This window comes from Pleurodeles waltl, chromosome 11 (genome assembly GCF_031143425.1).
Source record: "Pleurodeles waltl isolate 20211129_DDA chromosome 11, aPleWal1.hap1.20221129, whole genome shotgun sequence".
Lineage (NCBI taxonomy): Eukaryota > Metazoa > Chordata > Amphibia > Caudata > Salamandridae > Pleurodeles > Pleurodeles waltl.
The window spans coordinates 984,198,844-984,217,645 of NC_090450.1; the positions used below are offsets into that span (position 1 = coordinate 984,198,844).

Below are 18,802 nucleotides of genomic sequence, written 5' to 3' on the forward strand. Positions count from 1 at the left end.
AAGAAGTTAGCAATTCACCTCTTCCACTTGGCAACTTTTAATGCTTTTATTGTGTTTACGGATAGGTCTCCACAGTCAAAGATGACATTTGTGAAATTTCAGGAGTCAGTGATAGAGAGCCTTATTGTGGTGGAACAGGCAAGTGTTCCTAGAGAAGCAGTTGTGGAGGATGTGGCTAGATTGAAAGATCGCCACTTTGCTGAGCACATTCCTCCCACGCCCAAAAAAGACTTTCCAGCTAAGAAATGTAGAGTCTGTGCTCGAAGAGGTATCCGGAGGGAGACTCGAATGTACTGCCCAGATTGTCCTTCAAAGCCTGGGCTGTGTGTGGGTGGTTGTTTCAGGAATTACCACACCCAGAAGAATTACTGGGAACTACCATGAGTGTAAACTAACTGTTTATATTTTCATGTGTTCAGTTTCATGGTTGGCATTTCTGTCAAGTACTTAGTTAGAGCTTTTGTGTTTGTAGTTTTGTAAATATTTCTAATTAGTTAGTGGTTTCTTTATTTTAAAACAAAAAAAAAAAGTGATGCCATTGTGTGTGGAGTGGCGCTTGGCTGACGGTGTACATATTGACTTGCTGTTGGCTACTGTAACACACTGCCAGCCAAACGCCAGTCCACACACTGCCATCAGCTGGTGTGATTGCTGTATCAGGCATGTGGGTGTATGTAAGTGATGGGCCCTTGAGTGGCGCAGTCACTAGTACCTGGGTACCTAGGGTTCTTGATGAACCTACAAGCCCTTTATATCCCCGCAACCAGAAGAGTCCAGCAGGCGTAACGGTATGTTGCTTTAAAAAATCTGACATCGCAGGAAAAAGTTACAGAGCAAACGTGGCGAAAAATGGCTGTTTTTTTCACCTCAATTTCATTATTCTTTTATTCCAGCTGTTATTTTCTGTAGGAAACACTTGTAGGATCTACACAAATGACCCCTTGCTGAATTTAGAATTTTGTCTACTTTTCAGAAATTGTTAGCTTTCTTGGATCCAGCATTGGTTTCTCACCTATTTCTGTCACTAACTGGAAGGAGGCTAAAAGCACAAAAAAATAGTAAAAATGGGGTATGTCCCAGTAAAATGTCAAAATTGTGTTGAAAAATTGGGTTTTCTAATTCAAGTCTGCCTGTTACTGAAAACTGGGAAGATTGTGATTTTACCACCACAAACCCCTTGTTGATGCCATTTTCAGGGGAAAAAAACACAAGCCTTCTTCTGCAGCCCTTTTTTCTTTTTTAAAAAACGATTTTTTCGCTGTATTTTGGCTAATTTCTTGGTCTCCTTCAGGGGAACCCACAAAGTCTGGGTACCTCTAGAATCCCTAGGATGTTGGAAAAAAAGGACGCAAATTTGGAATGGGTAGCTTATGTGGAGAAAAAGTTATGAGGGCCTAAGCGCAAACTGCCCCAAATAGCCAAGAAAAGGCTTGGCACAGGAGGGGAAAAGGTCTGGCAGCGAAGGGGTTAATTAAGCGGGAACTCCTTTGCATCTATCCGGATATATTTTTAGTTAAAAAAATATCTGGATTCCTGCTTCTATCCAGTTAATATTTATCAGTAACTCGCATAACTAGTTGAGACTGTCTGGGGTATTTACCTATCCTGACAGGAGATTTTACCAATGATGAAGCATGCCATGATTTATAGTGGGTGAGGTGATGTCTCCAAATATCTTTGGATACCTGCAAGGTGGAAGAGGTACCGCCAGGTAGGACCTCTAACTCTAAAAACCAAGTCATTTGTTGTGTTGTTTCTGTAAGGTTATCTGCTTTTCAAGTATACTGCACTTTCTTGGGACAAGGGCATATTGTCTGATTACCCTAGTGAAAGCCAGAGGCTTTGTTCGCCATTTATTAGGTCTCAGTAGAAGTGTCTGCACATTGTAGCAATCATTTAGTGTTAGCAAAACTCACACTTAACCAATTCCACTTTTTTGTATTTTCGTTTGTTTATTTAATCTTTCTAACACTTCTAATTTAGGTGCAAAATTAAAGCAAAAGTGAACAGGTTTCAGTTGTGTGAGTTGGTTAAGAGATCTACGTTAATTCACTGTAATATTGTTTATGCTTTACCTGTTTCACAGTTTAGGTGCCAAAGGGAAACACACATTAAAAAAGCCAATAGGTCTTGATTTTTGTTTTGGGAAATGTCTGGTAATAGTTGGGGAACTGTGTATCTTGACTCAGCTGTCCCCTAATGAACAAATCATAATGAAGACACATCTGTGACAACACCAATATGTCAGCTGGGCCCTATTGCTGAACAGATTGTATCAACTGAGTTAGGCCGAAAAGTCAAGGAAGAGTGAATTTTCACAAAAGGAGTCATAAGGGGAGAACCTAAAAGGCGTACACCACAAATTATTGCATACTTTTAACAAATAGTTACTATTTTGTTTCACCTTTAACAACTCTTATATGCATGCATATCTTTACTTTATGACTAAAAAAGACGTAAATCCAAAAACATGGTATCTCAACAGCAAAGTATAACGAATGCGCAGAAGAGATTAATGAGACAGCCCGCTGACTTCATGACAGGTTTAGGCATCAGAACAGCAGGACTTCCGAAGCAAAAAGCAATAAACCAGCATTTTACAGTGTCAGCAAAGTAAACACATCAAAGGGCACAGATGCAGCTAGTCTACCAAACGGACTACTTGATGTCCCATTCCCAAGGGGAACATAAATGGGACAGCATAACAGGCAGTATTTGAGGTCTAGAGATGAAGACTGTACTTTTTATATCAAGTATTTGAAAGCCCTTTTAGTAGTAAATACCACACTGGACTATTCAATTTCTCAAAAGTCTCAAGGTTATTTATCCAGAATACTTCTTGGCTGTAATTCAAGGATTATATGCATCAGACCAAATGCCAACATGAGTTTCACGACTTGGAAGTTGGTTCATCGGGGCAAATGAAATAACTAGGCCCCCTCACTGCACATGTATGTTTGGCCAGCGTCTGGGGCCAGTCAAACACACATGTGCAGTGTGCTCTCTCCAGAGCCTGCAGAGGCTCCCAGTCTGCCTGGGAGCACCCTGGCTGGGCGCTCCCAGCCAATCCTGACGCTGCTTTGAGCAGCATCAGGATTGGCCGCGGGCAGGCTGGGAGCCTGTGCCTGCAGCAGAGGACTGGCATGGCAGCAGAGAAGGTAAGTGTTTTATTTATTTAATAAATGTAATGTTTATTTTCCACCTTCCCCCCCCCCGAGCGCGCCGCCCCTTCCACGCCCAGCGAGCCACTACTGAACTAGTCTCCTTCTCACTGATCGATATCCCTTTTACGGTAAGTGTGACACAGCGATAACCATTCAATTAATCAGCCTTCCTATCATCTTTCAAGGAACAGTGCCAAATATGAAATGCAAGCAGTGCATACATCCATCTGGAATATTATTTGGGCATGCTAACTGCACCACATTCATTTGACGCAAAATGGGACAATGCAAACATTACAAAAATACTAAGGCTTTTGTGTAAAGCCCATCCAAATAGTTAAAAACTATTAAAAAAAAAAAAAACACACGAAAGCCAATGGCTGGTTGGGGCTGACTAAAGCCTGTGCTCTCTGTACTTCTCAAGACATAAAGAGACACAAACCTGCCAGTAAAAAGAACGAACTCAAGAGGCTTATGAGAGAAAAAGAAAGAACAGAGTGGTTATGGGGATACGCACTGGAACCCAAAGAGCCTACTAGATAAACACCCGACAAAAGGAAGGTAAATAGGAAACCATGGATCAGACGAGCAAAGCAAAGTTAGGAAAGATAAGGAGAGACGTGTGAGTGATAAAGAATAGGAGGTTTGGACAATAATTGTGAACGATCTGAAGCAGGAATGAATGTTGGAAGAGAGGCATAAAGACAGTACCCGTAATTAAAACAACAAACAATAAAAGTAAAGTGCAACCGTTTCAATGAAACTAAAGGATGAACTGAACTGATTTTACAGGTCCTATGTAGAGTGATATGACATCCTTTGGAAGCAAAGGAATTTCAGAGAGATAGATAACTACTTCCAATCTCAAAGCCAAGTTTAAGTGCTGAGGTCATGATGGGCAGTTGAGATGGAGGACATGTAATGCGATGGTAAATAGACAAATGTAATGAAGCATGAAAGAACAGTGTCCCAGTATTTTTAGAGGTAAACTTATGAAAGTAGGACGTCATCCAGACCTCAACGACAGATTGTCAGACAGAAAAAGTGGAGACAGGCTTGTGTATTACAGGACTCTGTCTCTGGTCTGCCTTAGAATCTCACAGTGCACCACTTCTCCCAGGAATGATGCAATTTACTGACACCTTTCGCCCAGCACATCTGCTTCCCTCACAGTTGTCCTTTTCCCTTCCTGCCTGCTAACTAGATGGCTAAGAGTGGACACCCACACTAGGCTACTGCTCTGTCTGTTGCTACACTTGTATATGGGTGGTCCCAACCTATCCACAAGGCTTCTCCTCTCTTAGCTCTGTTTTATCCCCACAGTCAACTCTCCTGAACCATCGGTTTAAGGGGACCTCTCACTGTACAAATAACGTAGCACGGCCCATCCAGTCACAGGATTTTCAGACAGACTGATGTCTCCCAAAGATGCTGCGATGACCCAAAGCCTGTAGACATGCACTGTCTTTTGACGGTAGGATGTGAAGGTATGCACTTGCCCTGCAGCAAGCATAGTGCTGCCTTTCCTGCCAGAGGGTGCACAGATGAGACCTGGCTCTGATGTTGTACAGCTGTGCAACCATGTTCTTGCTTTGCTCTCTTTCCTGTTACACAATGTATAGACACACGCTGCAGTGTGGTCTCTATTCTATGGCAGAGTTATAGACAGGCCCTGGTCTGCTGCCATAATTAACTCTTTATCTTGTAGTAAGGTTTCCACCCTGTAATACGTTCTACAAACTAGTCCTTCCTGTGCTACCAGAGCGAGAAAGAATATGGTCAGATTAATTGGTGACTGAAGCAGACAAGTGAGTCAAGCTCATAACATGCAAACTATCAGGAAAATATGTTGCTGCGCTTGGTCTGCTAGTGCACTGAACTCCCCTCAACGTACACAGAGAACTTCGATGACATCACCCACCGTGTGCACAAGTGTACAGGACTCAGAACATCACTGACGAAGAAAAACACAAGCCACTACACATTGTCCCCTATACACCAGAAAGAACAATTTCCTCAAACTAAGAGGAACAGCACAACAGACCTGACACACTGTAGCGGCCAGCAAATTTACAACACTACAGTACAGCAGGGTGGAAGTAGGAGTCAATAGAAGGCAACTCAGCCATCCTCATGCATCCACATACGACAACCCTCAAACATGACAAAAGACCAAAGCAATACCATCCTCAACAAAGCACACCGGCTCACTGCACTCTTCATAGACATCTCACACAAGCCCAAACTAGCCCAGACGCCAATCAACCAGGCAAATAAAAAACATGCAACAATGAGCACCCACCCACGCTCACCTCAAACCATGCATTTAACCCCTTTGTCCGGCCCAAAACTCAGGAATAACCCAAACTAAAATGCTGGCACCCAGCCAGTAACATATTCACCCTGCGTAAGACTGTGCAAGAAATCTACCTTCTCAGGGTTTCTATAAGCAGTCACAACAAATTCATAAAGTATGCTGGTTACCCTTAGGCACATTAGAACTGTATGGTATAACTGACAATGTAAAATACAAGTTACTAGAAGATAGAATACTCTTCACCACCAGTACCTAAAAATATGAACATTTTTTATTTTAATACTGGAAAAAACAACATACAAAAGTATGTCAATAAAGACCACTCACCATACAATGATACACAACAGTTACACAATCTCTGCAATGCCAGTACGCACACCTATCATAAAGTTCATGTTTACATTTTTTAACATACCATGTTTACTCAAAAAACAGTTTTCTGTCCTGTTTAGGTCAATACATTTTTTACATCGAAGTGTGTTGTAATGTGCAACCTTTTCTGGAGAATCTTCAATGTTTGACTGCGAATTTAATGATAAATATTTTCATATATTTATAAATGATGTAAATATTATTTTAGTGATTGCAGGGAAAGCATAGAGATGCACCTATATTGCAATGTCTTTCATGTTGCTCTTTTGTCTCTGTCACTTGTTTATCAAGTTGGCAGTAGCTCTTCTTTCAGAATCCAACTATGGTCAGATTTCTACAATGGCTCCTCATGGAAACTGATGTTCAAGCCTGGGTTCAATGTAAATAAGGGCCAGTATTTTCTGTAAGGTTCTCAAGTTGATAAGTGTGAGGTTTTGCTGGCAAATACTAGGCATTTCGGTTCATTTTAATCTAGTTAGTCCTTTGTTCATGATGATGACTGCTCCACCTTTATAATTAAGCTTTTAAACAATGATAAGGTTATTAGTTAAGATCTTTATGGATGATTATTTATTATAACTAAAATTTCAGCATTTGGTTTCATAGTATGAAAATTACTTTGATCCTTCAAACTAACTTCTTCAAATAAATCAAGTGGAGGTGCAAACTTAGATATGATTATTAATTTTCTATATTCACAAGTTGTTTCACTAATCAGTGGTTCGTCTATGGCTCGAACAAAATGGTTCAGCCTCCCCTGCAGCATAAATATAGATAGAGAAACTTCTGTTTCCACAGCATGGCTAGAGTAAGTTGGTAGAAGAGATGTCTCTTTTTGTAAATATGATGTTTCACTTGCTGTGAAGGTGTGTTTACAGATGTTGGAGATTTTTTCTCGGTTCGGACTATGTAACATCCGTTTTATGTTTTCCCTTCCAGGAATTTATGTGAATGTTGAGCGCTCCTTTTTAAAAAAAAAAAAAAAAAAAAAAGTGGATTCTGCTTTTGAGGCACTTGCATGTGCTAATTCTGTTGTTTATAATATTACCCTCACCCATACACTACTCTTTCCTGCTTTCTGAGTTGATGAGTGTCTGACAGATTTTCTTCTAATGCTTCCTACGGTGGATTCTTGCTTTGCAAAAGAGATATGTTTCCTCTAAATCTGCAATAAAGCTTGCATTAGTCAACACACAAACACAATGTAACACTCCATCACCTTTTTCTTTATATGATTTTAAAAGTGTACACAATCTACTAAGGACATACGAATTAACAGAACCCAAAGTGTGTATTCAAGTAGTCAGCATCATGTGATAATAAATGTGCATTCTAATTACACATTATTGCACATGTACATAAGTAACATCTTTTTTCAAAACACATCTATTAAAATAGGCTTAATACATGTATCTCATGCTAAGTCACTTAGATATTGGAGAATTAGTATATCCTTTGAGCCATTGTATCTACAGCAGGTTCTGTATGACATTTGTAGGCAAAGCCCCCACAAGAAACATTGATGTTACAGAGCACACTTTCCCCTACCACCATTTTAGACCCTACTCCAGGATGTTGAATTATCAGACACAAATGTATTCCACAAAGACCAAAGCAGCACATGCAACAGCACAGACACATAATCCAAGACAAGACATTGCAAGAAAACAAATATCCTGTTATACAATAAAAGTCACCAGATCCATACGTTTTAATATATAACATTACTGTTGTGGAGACTGCTGCATCCTAATCTCTCAGCAAACAGCAATGGAAAAAGAAAGACCAAAAGTCATTTTACCAGCTGTGTCCTAAAAATCTAAACCAACGCTTGAACAAAAACTGCTCGAGAACAGTAGTCCTTTCACAGTTTCCTTGGACCTTGAGCTGACACTCCATGGAGGCAGTATGAGCACAGAAACAAAACCATTGCAACACAACTATGTGTCAATGTATAATAGCAGCAGAGAATGGATGTGCCGCAGGCAACATGTGCATACCCCTATCGAAAACAAATCACGTGTATATGCTGGAAACAAACCGATGAGGCAGCTGGCATACAGAATGCTCTAGTGTATACAGAGAGGTGATACGCCAACCACGGTACACAATAAAAGCCTCTGAGACACCAAGTGAACAACGCATAAGCACCACGGTAGCAGAAAACAGCATTTTTCACATTGCTGATGTTATGGAGGGGGGTGATGTTTGGCAGCGCTCCTGAATTGGTACCCAGATCGCTGGGCTTCATCATACAATAAAAGTTATCAGTGGTTTCCCACATCTCCAAGATTCTAAAACAGTTGCATTTTAACTTCTTCTCATAAAACTAAATGTTCCAATCCCTATGCAATGTCAGTGTGGTCCTTAAAACTCTGGTTCTCTATGTATGTATGTATGTATGTATGTGTGTATGTACACTGTATTTCTGTAGCACAAACCTAGCCAAAAGGCAACAGGGCTTCTCTGTCAGTTAGATGGTTTCCCTAAACCTGCCCAGGTGCCCCTGAAAGCCATCCTTTATGACGCAGCAAATCTAGTAAAAAAAGCAAAGAGATCTGATCATACCAGTCCCAGTCAATGGAATCTTCGCCTCCTAATGAAGCCAGAAACTATTTCAAAAGCACAAGTATCACACAATCCTTCACCTTGACCTCCTAATATGCCTAAAACACAAATTAAGCATCAGAGGTGGATTAAGAGACACAACAAACTAATCACACTTACTCCTTCAAATCTCAAGAGTTGCACCCTCAAACTGGTCTTTTCTCACACGCGGATCACCCAAGTCCTTGTAGTTATGCTAACGTCTTGATCACAACATTGCTTAGTTATCTTAAGAGTAGAAATACTTCGTCTGGAGTCACTGAAGAAGCCCCCTACCGAACCCAACTACCCAGTCCTTAATTTCTGAGAAGATAAGTGCCAGCACCCTCGTCAGGAGGTCACTGCAGCCTGCACTACCCATTGCCCTTACCAGGGCTGCCAGTAACAGCACCAGCACAACTATTAACCATCACGCTCCTAGAATTGTGAAATTTCAGACAACTCCAGGCACAAGAATGGCTTACAGAAGGAATAAATAACTTGTTGTGCTCATCTCTTAATTAGACAAACAGTGCCACCATGTGGTAGATTGTCATAATTGCTGGTATTGGCAATAAAGGGCCAGTGCCTAGCACCGGAAACCACCGGCTCAAATTAAGCACTGCTACCACCACTTTTAAGATTGACTGATCTTATTTAACAAAAAAGTTCAAAGATCAAGGACGATGAGGAACCCCTTCTCTCATAAGAAACACCTAGTGTTCACTCACACTTCCCAACTTTCTGAACCATTAACTTCGACCAAGTCCAAAAAAAAGCTACAAAATAAGGTCTTAAACTTTCCAGTAGACCATCGAAGAAAGCCTGATCATACTTGCCCCCTCCATAAGCACATTAATGCTTCACTCAAGCTGGAAAGTACAACCAAACTATAGCAACCAATATTTACCCCATACTGAAGAAACAATACGAAGACCCATCTGAGCTAACAGTCTCCACAGCCATCCCAAACCTCCCCTTCATCAGAAATATTCTGGAAAGCAAAGACTTCTCTGAAGCAAACAAGCTGTTACAAGACAGGCAATCAGGAATCAGACCTGGGAGGGGCACAGAATTTATAATCTCTACCTTAATGCATAACATTCTGAAAGTCTAATCCTATCCAACCTACCAGCTGCATACAACAGAGTAGATCCCACTTAATAGACTAGAAAATAGGGCAGGAAAAACACAAAAACACTTCAGTGGTGTAACTTGTTCCTTTTAAATCATTACCAACAAAACAAAATGGGTTGATTCCTCTCATCCTTGAAACTCATAAGCTGTGGGGGTTCCTAAAGCACTCTCCTTTCCCCAATACTGTTTAACATCTACATAAAACCCGAGGCACAGACCATATCAAGCCATCAACTCCAATTCCACATGTACGCAGACCTAAAATCTATCTGAGACTAGATGAACTCCCAAACCAAAATGCTAACATGCCAACAAGTATAATATACCACTGGGTAATGGACAATTATCTCCAACTCTAGGTTTAAAACCTAAACCCTGATAACTAGCAAGACCTTAAGAAGCTGCTTCCTGTTCAAATGGCCAAGGTAATTAGATAATGCCCCTTACCCAGATCCAAGCAGTGAGAAACCTTATTATCAGGTTTGTCAAAGATCTCTCCTTTGAATACCAAACTCAGTCTTGTCAAAAGCACTGGCTACCACCTCTTGATGATAAAAAAACAACCCTCTTCCCCAATATTCCCCGATATTGGCTTGAGCTACATTTTACCACATAAAGCCATGTCCCTTCTTTTGCTGCCAAAGGATCCACTCTACTCCTTTTCATATTGTACAGACATGTCTGCTACCTCAATATGCTTTCTACTCAGAGGATGAACAGATATGCTGGTGCGCCCTTTCTATTAACAGAATGTACAGACATGCAGGGGTGCCCTTGTCCTAGTACCAGATGCACCGATGCCTTCTATGCTGCTGTGGAGTGGATAAGTGTTTAATTTAGGAAAGAAAAATTGCTGGTACCCGAAGCTCTGCTCAGAACCCCACACCCAGTGCAATTAAACATTGGTGTGCCGAGTACCAAAGCTGGTAGTCTTAAATACACCTCATGCTTCTTTAAACCACTACCAGACACCTGTAGGAGGCTGGACTGGCTTGTAGTGAGTACCAAGGGGTACTTGCACCTTGCACCAGGCCCAGTTATCCCTTATTAGTGTATAGGGTGTCTAGCAGCATAGGCTGATAGATAATGGTAGCTTAGCAGAGCAGCTTGGGCTGAACTAGGAGACAAGTGAAGCTCCTACAGTACCACTTAGTGTCATATGCACAATATCATAAGAAAACACAATACACAGTTATACTAAAAATAAAGGTACTTTATTTTTATGACAATATGCCAAAGTATCTTAGAGTGTACCCTTAGTGAGAGGATAGGAAATATACACAAGATATATGTACACAATACCAAAAATATGCAGTATAGTCTTAGAAAACAGTGCAAACAATGTATATACAATAGGATGCAATGGGGACACATAGGGATAGGGGCAACACAAACCATATACTCCAAAAGTGGAATGCGAACCACGAATGGACCCCAAACCTATGTGGCCTTGTAGAGGGTCGCTGGGACTATTAGAAAATAGTAAGGGTTAGAAACATAGCCCACCCCAAGACCCTGAAAAGTGAGTGCAAAGTGCACTAAAATTCCCCCAAGGACATAGAAGTCATGATAGAGGAATAATGCAGGAAAGACACAAACCAACAATGCAACAACGATGGATTTCCAATCTTGGGTACCTGTGGAACAAGGGGACCAAGTCCAAAAGTCACAAGCAAGTCGGAGGTGGGCAGATGCCCAGGAAATGCCAGCTGTGGGTGCAAAGAAGCTGCTACTGGACAGAAGAAGCTGAGGTTTCTGCAGGAACGAAAAGGGCTAGAGACTTCCCCTTTGGTGGACGGATCCCTCTCGCCGTGGAGAGTCGTGCAGAAGTGTTTTCCCGCCGAAAGAACGCCAACAAGCCTTGCTAGCTGCAAATCGTGCAGTTAGCATTTTTGGATGCTGCTGTGGCCCAGGAGGGACCAGGAGGTCGCAAATTGGACCAGGAGGTAGAGGGGACGTCGAGCAAGACAAGGAGCCCTCTTAGCAGCAGGTAGCACCCGGAGAAGTGCCAGAAACAGACACTACGAGGATGCGTGAAACGGTGCTCACCCGAAGTTACACAAAGGAGTCCCACGTCGCCGGAGACCAACTTAGAAAGTCGTGCAATGCAGGTTAGAGTGCCGTGGACCCAGGCTTGGCTGTGCACGAAGGATTTCTGCCGGAAGTACACAGGGGCCGGAGTAGCTGCAAAAGTCGCGGTTCCCAGCAATGCAGTCTAGCGAGGTGAGGCAAGGACTTACCTCCACCAAACTTGGACTGAAGAGTCACTGGACTGTGGGAGTCACTTGGACAGAGTTGCTGGATTCGAGGGACCTCGCTCGTCGTGCTGAGAGGAGACCCAAGGGACCGGTAATGCAGCTTTTTGGTGCCTGTGGTTGCAGGGGGAAGATTCCGTCGACCCACAGGAGATTTCTTCGGAGCTTCTAGTGCAGAGAGGATGCAGACTACCCCCTAAGCATGCACCACCAGGAAAACAGTCGAGAAGGCGGCAGGATCAGTGTTACAGAGTTGCAGTAGTCGTCTTAGCTACTTTGTTGCAGTTTTGCAGGCTTCCAGCGCGGTCAGCAGTCGATTCCTTGGCAGAAGGTGAAGAGAGAGATGCAGAGGAACTCTGATGAGCTCTTGCATTCGTTATCTAAAGTTTCCCCAGAGACAGAGACCCTAAATAGCCAGAAAAGAGGGTTTGGCTACCTAGGAGAGAGGATAGGCTAGCAACACCTGAAGGAGCCTATCAGAAGGAGTCTCTGACGTCACCTGGTGGCACTGGCCACTCAGAGCAGTCCAGTGTGCCAGCAGCACCTCTGTTTACAAGATGGCAGAGGTCTGGAGCACACTGGAGGAGCTCTGGACACCTCCCAGGGGAGGTGCAGGTCAGGGGAGTAGTCACTCCCCTTTCCTTTGTCCAGTTTCGCGCCAGAGCAGGGCTAAGGGGTCCCCTGAACCGGTGTAGACTGGCTTATGCAGAATTGGGCACATCTGTGCCCAAGAAAGCATTTCCAGAGGCTGGGGGAGGCTACTCCTCCCCTGCCTTCACACCATTTTCCAAAGGGAGAGGGTGTAACACCCTCTCTCAGAGGAAGTCCTTTGTTCTGCCATCCTGGGCCAGGCCTGGCTGGACCCCAGGAGGGCAGATGCCTGTCTGAGGGGCTGGCAGCAGCTGCAGTGAAACCCCAGGAAGGGCAGTTTGGCAGTACCAGGGTCTGTGCTACAGACCACTGGGATCATGGGATTGGGCCAACTATGCCAGGATGGCATAGAGGGGGCAATTCCATGATCATAGACATGTTACATAGCCATATTCGGAGTTACCATTGTGAAGCTACATATAGGTAGTGACCTATATTTAGTGCACGCGTGTAGTGGTGTCCCCGCACTCACAAAGTCCGGGGAATTGGCCCTGAACAATGTGGGGGCACCTTGGCTAGTGCCAGGGTGCCCTCACACTAAGTAACTTTGCACCTAACCTTTACCAGGTAAAGGTTAGACATATAGGTGACTTATAAGTTACTTAAGTGCAGTGTAAAATGGCTGTGAAATAACGTGGACGTTATTTCACTCAGGCTGCAGTGGCAGGCCTGTGTAAGAATTGTCAGAGCTCCCTATGGGTGGCAAAAGAAATGCTGCAGCCCATAGGGATCTCCTGGAACCCCAATACCCTGGGTACCTCAGTACCATATACTAGGGAATTATAAGGGTGTTCCAGTATGCCAATGTAAATTGGTGAAATTGGTCACTAGCCTGTTAGTGACAATTTGTACAGAGAGAGCATAACCACTGAGGTTATGGTTAGCAGAGCCTCAGTGAGACAGTTAGGCACCACACAGGGAACACATACATATAGGGCACAACCTTATGAGCACTGGGGTCCTGACTAGCAGGGTCCCAGTGACACATAACAAACATACTGAAAACACAGGGTTTTCACTATGAGCACTGGGCCCTGGCTAGCAGGATCCCAGTGAGACAGTGAAAACACCCTGACATACACTCACAAACAGGCCAAAAGTTGGGGTAACAAGGCTAGAAAGAGGCTACTTTCTCACAACACCCCTAACCCCCTTTATCTCACTGTTGCATATTCCTGCTTTCTCCCTTTGTGACGGTTTTGCTGCCTTTCTCTTCTCTTACTGATCTGTATGTTTTCCCTGTTTTGCACTTGGTAAATATCTGATGCTGAAAAATAGGTACCAGTGGGCTCCTCTTCCAACTACTGGATTCAAATTAAGTGCATCTTACACTGATGCATGTCACTTCTCTGCTTTCATATGGTGCTATGTAAGCAGCATGCATCCGCTCAAGTGCGCCTTAGCCTTTAACCAGATATACTAGGCAATAGATGTAGTGTATCCAGTATCCTGTCACAAGGTGACAAACATGACACGTTTTCTGCTGCAAAGAGATAGATATGCATGTTCTGCTCCCTGAGGGAGTACCTTATGTTGTAAATGGGCCCTACAATCCTGTTCTTCTGCCTTACAAGATACATAGACAGGTCCCTCCTCTGCTGCCAAAGGGAGTACCTTGACAGGATGTATAATTGTGTCCCTGCTGGGATGTATAGGCAGGTCACTGTTCCTCTACCAAAGGGAGCTGCTTGGTAAGATGTACAGAGATGCTTCTTATCCGCTGCCAGAGACATACCTCATCCTTTAACAGGGTTTTAAGTCATACCCCTGCCCTGCTGACAAAGTGAGGTCTTTGGAAGGATGTACAAATGTGCTCCTGCTCTGCTGTCTTAGAGACACTAAGGGCCTGATTACGACAGTGGCGGAGAGGCTTACTCCGTCCCAAATGTGACGGATATCCAGTCCGCAGTGTTACAAGTTCCATAGGATATAATGGAACTTGTAATACAGCGGGCGGGATATCCGTCACATTTGGGATGGAGTAATACCCTCTGCCAAGGTCATAATCAGGCCCCATATGTATAGCATGTCCATGTTCTAGTAAGAAGCTGTTAAACAAATATATAACCATGCTCTGCTGCCTTTGATGCTCCTTATCTTTTAACAGGATGTACAGGCTAGCCCCAGCTCTGTTGCCAAAGGGTGCTCCTTGGCAAGATGTGCAAATGCATAGGCATGGGATATTTAGCCTCCCTATAACTGGGAGTGGTGGGGCCACAGTGGTCAATATCTCCCAAACTTCTGCAGTGTAATCTGATGAATAAACATTGCCAGAGCACGTCCCTCTGAAGCTAGCTATGCTGCACTTCACCTATGCCTCAGTGAGGCACTGTAATCTGAGTAGCAAACTCTGTGGGGACTTTGTGACCTCTCGATTTTTTTATTTATTTATTGTAGCCCTTAAGGGGTTGAGTATGTTCTAAAATTGTTGCGTTTGTAAAGCCAGGCGAGTCAGCAGAGCAAGGAGAGGCAGGAGATGCTATTTTATGTTAATGATGCACTGCAGCTTGCTCTACTGGCAAGAGAAAAATAACGATTTCAAGGAGAGGCTCAAGCATAGCACCTCAATGACCAGAATTACATAATTAGCAAAATAAAGAAGAGGTCTGGAGCCCCCACAGAGATTGTTCCTTACCTTACATTACTTTAAAGAGATGCTTGGGAAATGGTGTCTAGGTTCAGACAGACATGCTGTCACTGTACTTGAGCTTCAGTGTTTGGGGAAATATTTTAAATAAAAAAAAGCATAACCTTTAAAACTCATAAGTACACCTATATCTACAAATATATATACTTTTCAATTGATATTAGTATATGGGGTTCTCTAAAATCATACATCGCACCTTAAAGTACACTGCTAATATATATATAAATAAAGGTAATCTGCACACCAATGGATTTAAGAATTGGTCTATGTATATTGAAATAAACTCAAAGAGGCTTCCTTGTGCTGCAATGATGGGCCTAACAGGTGGTTTGCTAGCATTCTTATGTATCTTAGTGATCAGGTAGAAAACTGATAATTTCGGATGATCTACCTTCAAATAGCTATATTCCTCACTGCTGATCAAACCTTTTTCTCTCCATATCATCAACTCCTTGTCAAATTCTATTTTTACATTCTCCAAATATGCCATGTTCACTCTTTTATAACAGACTTCCTCATTCAATTGCCTGTAGGCATGATGAACCACCTGGTAGGCCCATCATTGCACCAGGAGGAAGCCTCTTTGAGTTTATTTCAAAATATATAGACTAGTTGTTAAATCCATTGGTGTATACTTGAAGAATACCACAGAATTCTAACAACAAGTGTTTGATGCTGGCTGGGAGATAGACACGATACTTATGACGCTTGACGTTACAGCACTATACACTAGTATCCCACAAGAAGATGGAGTAAGGTCTGCAGAATATTTTTTAAGAGCCAGACCCATAAGATTGTATCAACATAGTAAAATGTTGATTAGCATGATGGAATGGTGCCAAAAACATAATATTTTTTTTCAATGATTGAACTGCAATGGGAACCTGCTTCGCCCACAGTTATGCTAATCTCACATGGGCTGGTGGGAGGAGCAGGTTCTCAACAGCCCACCACTGGATGTTTGGAATGCTCACATTGTAATGTGGCTGCGATATATAGATGATAGCTTTGGTATCTGGAAAGGAAATGTAGAGAGTGCCAAAAGGTTTGAAGATAGTATCAATGAGAATGATCTAAATTTGAAATGTTCCAGTAACATCAATAAACAAGAGATTGAATTTGTGGTTGTTAAGGTGAAAATTGAGAAGGGTAGATTGGAGACAACAGTACATAGAAAGCCCACAGCAGGTAACAGCATATTACATGCGGATAGCTTCCATCCCAAACCACTGAAGGAGAGTATCCCTTTTGGGGACGTTTTGCGAGCCAAGAGAATATGTAGTACAGAGAGTAATTTTGAAGTAGTCCAAAAAGACATGATGACAAGATTAAGAGTGCAAGGCTATACCGGTACAACATTAGCTGATGTAAGTAGAAAGGTAGACACACGCTCAAGAGAAAGTTTACTGTTTAATACACAACAGAAGAAGAAAAAAATAGGGATACAGCAAAATCAAAGGTTTAAAACTACTTACAATACAGCTCATACACAAGTGAGAGCAATACTACAGAAACATTGACATATGTTTAAAAGAGATTCCATCATAGGGGGAGAGATGAGAAAATGTCAGCAAATTATCTATCGAAGAGGGAAGTCGATGAGAGATGTATGAGTGAGAAGCGACATCAGACAGAGAAAACAGTAATATCTGGTTAAATCAGAGGAATGTTTTTTACAAATGTTTGAAATTTAAGTAATGTAAAAATGGTGAAAGCATTAAAATAGTGATAGGAGGTAGAACAGCTCATAAGATCAAGGGGCTATATATCTGCAAAAGTGAATATGTAGTGTATATCCTGAAAAGAAGTTGGCCGAAAATCTACATGTCCATAAACGTATTTTACAACACCTGTGAGCAATTCAGAATAGAGATGACACCTATCCGGTAGCCCAGCATATCGATGAGGTACATGGGAAAGTTCATGATTTAAAATATAGTGTGGTTGATGGAGTATCAAAGGATATGAGAGGAGGAGACAGGGAAAATAAATTAAGGATTTTGGAGTTAAAGTACATAATAGCTCTTGACACCAAAGAACCAAATGGGCTTAATAGCAGTGAAGAATTGTATATACAACTGAGATGACAAGATCATCACTCTGTATTTTGCATGTGACAATACTAGAAAAATGTTCGACAAAAAGTATGTTTTAGTGAAATAATATTAAGTCTGTCAATGCAGCTATTAAGTACAAGTTGAGCCAGTCATAAAATGCAATATTGATAATAAAAAAAATAAAAAAACAGAGTGTTTTTTGTTCACGGATGTTTGCTGATGTGATCATGTGACGATATAAATAGTAGGCAAACATGGAGTCGCACAGGTTGACAAAGGCAGCAATGCCGAAACGCGTTCCTGTTTCACGTGGTTGAATAAAATATACTGCAAACTCATCTGCTCTTGGAGTACCTGTCTTCCTTTAAGCAGGAGAAAAGTGTGGATTTAAAGACGCAGTGGCACGCGTCAGATGCAGGGCACCACCTGTGTCCAGGAGCTGAGAGATATGCCAAATAAGTGTTTATATATATATATATCAGCTTAAAGTAAGAAGTCATAAGTTACTTTAAAGAACTCCACACACTAACACTAATTGAAAATTGTCAGCTTAAAGTAAGATGTCCTAAGTTAATTTAAAGAACTCCACACACTAACACTAATTGAAAAACAATTATAACAGAACACTAAGCACTTATCTTTGGTGTTAAATGAAAGAGGATTTGGTATAATCCTACTATCTCTGAACACAATAGACAATCCTAGACTCAGATCCCAGCATCCCCACGACAAAACTGTGCGATCCACGTTTTATCGCCTGACTTCATTGTGGATCGTTTTCCTCTAGTCATCCAGTTTGAGAGCACACTGGAGTGATGCAGTATGGGAGCTGTACTATAACATCATGTACAGGGTTAATATTAAATAATTGTGTTTCCCATTTTATAATATAGGTCTATGTAAATAGCAAACAAGAAAAACACATTTTGGGTGACTTATGGCAAAGGGCATGGCGGAATTCCTGGATGTTTAACGTTTAAAAAAATAATGACTTCCAGTAAATGTCACTGAATTCAGCGATATAATCATGGGTGCTGAGAATGGTGTTTTATGTTTCATTTGGGAGTCAGTCTCATACATGTACGTGACGTTTGTTAGCTGCTTTATATTTGTTGATGGCTCGGCTCGTGCTTTGGCTCGTAGAGCCAAGCCGCCTACATCCTTGTACATTCTGCTCCGGGTGCCTTTTGGGCACCTTTTCCTTCCGTGGGATGTAAGACGTCCCTGCTCTGACAGGTGGATACCGTTCAACCCTCTCCAGCTACCTCGGCTGCCCCCGCCACACCGCCCACCCCCGTCGCCTACTTACTGGGACCGCCGTTAACTCATCCTCACGTCCATCCTCCGCAGCTGCACTTTTAACCGGCGACTGTGGTCCGTCTGCCGAGCACTTCCGGGTCGCCCACCAACCAATCCCACGCCTGGACATTCCCTGTGCGTCATCAGGGAGGGAGTGGGCGGTACTGCTGCGGTGTAGCACGGCACAGATTGGGGCACGGGGGACACTCAGCCAATCCTAGTGCGCCGTATAGAGCTCCGAAGTGCCGATTGGCTGGAGGTCCGCACGTGCCTCACCGATCAGTCCTCTTATAGTCGGCGGGTGCCGCCCATCTTAG

The 18,802-nt window shown here is 42.6% G+C and overlaps 1 protein-coding gene across 3 annotated transcripts in view; it reads right to left on the bottom strand.

Annotated features, from left to right (window-relative positions):
- Nucleotides 1-18,592, bottom strand: part of TANGO2 (transport and golgi organization 2 homolog) — a 379,061-nt gene extending 360,469 nt beyond the window's left edge. For 2 of the 3 annotated variants that reach the window (XM_069215283.1, XM_069215284.1), the window contains exon 1: nucleotides 18,496-18,592. The gene's annotated coding sequence lies outside the window, so the exon portion shown is untranslated. The remainder of the gene's footprint in view (nucleotides 1-18,495) is intronic. The other variant, XM_069215285.1, reaches the window with a different exon arrangement.
- Nucleotides 18,593-18,802: the final 210 nt, after the last annotated feature.